General features: G+C 68.3%; 1 protein-coding gene across 5 annotated transcripts in view; it reads left to right on the forward strand.

Annotated features, from left to right (window-relative positions):
- Positions 1 to 326: 326 nt before the first annotated feature.
- The window catches only part of STXBP5L (syntaxin binding protein 5-like), a 335,496-nt gene continuing 335,010 nt past the window's right edge, over positions 327 to 812 (forward strand). For all 5 annotated transcript variants that reach the window (XM_010845396.1, XM_010845399.1, XM_010845394.1 and 2 more), the window contains exon 1: positions 327 to 447. The gene's annotated coding sequence lies outside the window, so the exon portion shown is untranslated. The remainder of the gene's footprint in view (positions 448 to 812) is intronic.

Consider the following 812-nt stretch of genomic DNA (forward strand, 5'->3'; position numbering starts at 1 on the left):
ATCAAATACTTCACCGGCCTCTCTAAAATTTCCCCTCCCCCTTTCATTGGCTCTTCCTTCGACCTATCCACAAATTTCTTCCGCGCCTCTAGACCGCGGAACTTGGACCTTTGGAGCCCAGGATTGGAGCCGAAGCTGCTTCCGCCCGTTGACGTAGCTGAGCTCTCCTCCCTTTTCTCGGGCCCCTTGCGGCCCGGGAAGGAGGAGCCGGGCAAGAGAGAAGGGGGTGGCTCGGGGGCGGGGCTTGCCTCCCACGGCGGGAGGGCGGAGCTTGCGGTGGAGTCTGTCTGCCTGCCTGCCCCGTTAGGACCTCGGAGAGCGCCAGAAGCCGCTACCAGAGGGACTGGAGAAGCGGCCGGAGCCGGGCCGGTCGGACGCCTGAGAGCCATCCTCCCTCCGAATCCTCAGCTTTCCGGGCTGTCAGTCGGCTAGCGGCGGCTGAGGAAGGTGCCTAAGTCGGGAGTCAGATAGTCATCCCCTTGGGACGCCGACGCCGCCGTCCAGCCGCGGCTCCCTCGCACCTGTGTGTGTGTCTGTGCGCGTGAGCGCCCGGGCGCGTAGGTCTGCGTGAGGGTGTTTGTGTGTTCGCGCGCCCGCGGGCTAGAGCCCGGCGCCTGGGCGCTCGGCCTGGGGAGGGACAGCGGGAGCGGCGGCTTTTCTTGCCCCGCCGGCTAAGACAGGACTCGGGCTCAACCGTCGTCGCCTCTGCCTTACGACCCCCAAGAGCCGCTGCCGTGCTGCTGGAGAGCGGACGCGCGGGTTGGCGCGGCTCCCGCCGCCGGCAGAGCCGGGGGAGGGGGGGGGGGGGGGGG

Source organism: Bison bison, unplaced genomic scaffold (assembly GCF_000754665.1).
Source record: "Bison bison bison isolate TAMUID 2011002044 unplaced genomic scaffold, Bison_UMD1.0 scf7180017864215, whole genome shotgun sequence".
Taxonomy (NCBI): Eukaryota; Metazoa; Chordata; class Mammalia; order Artiodactyla; family Bovidae; genus Bison; species Bison bison.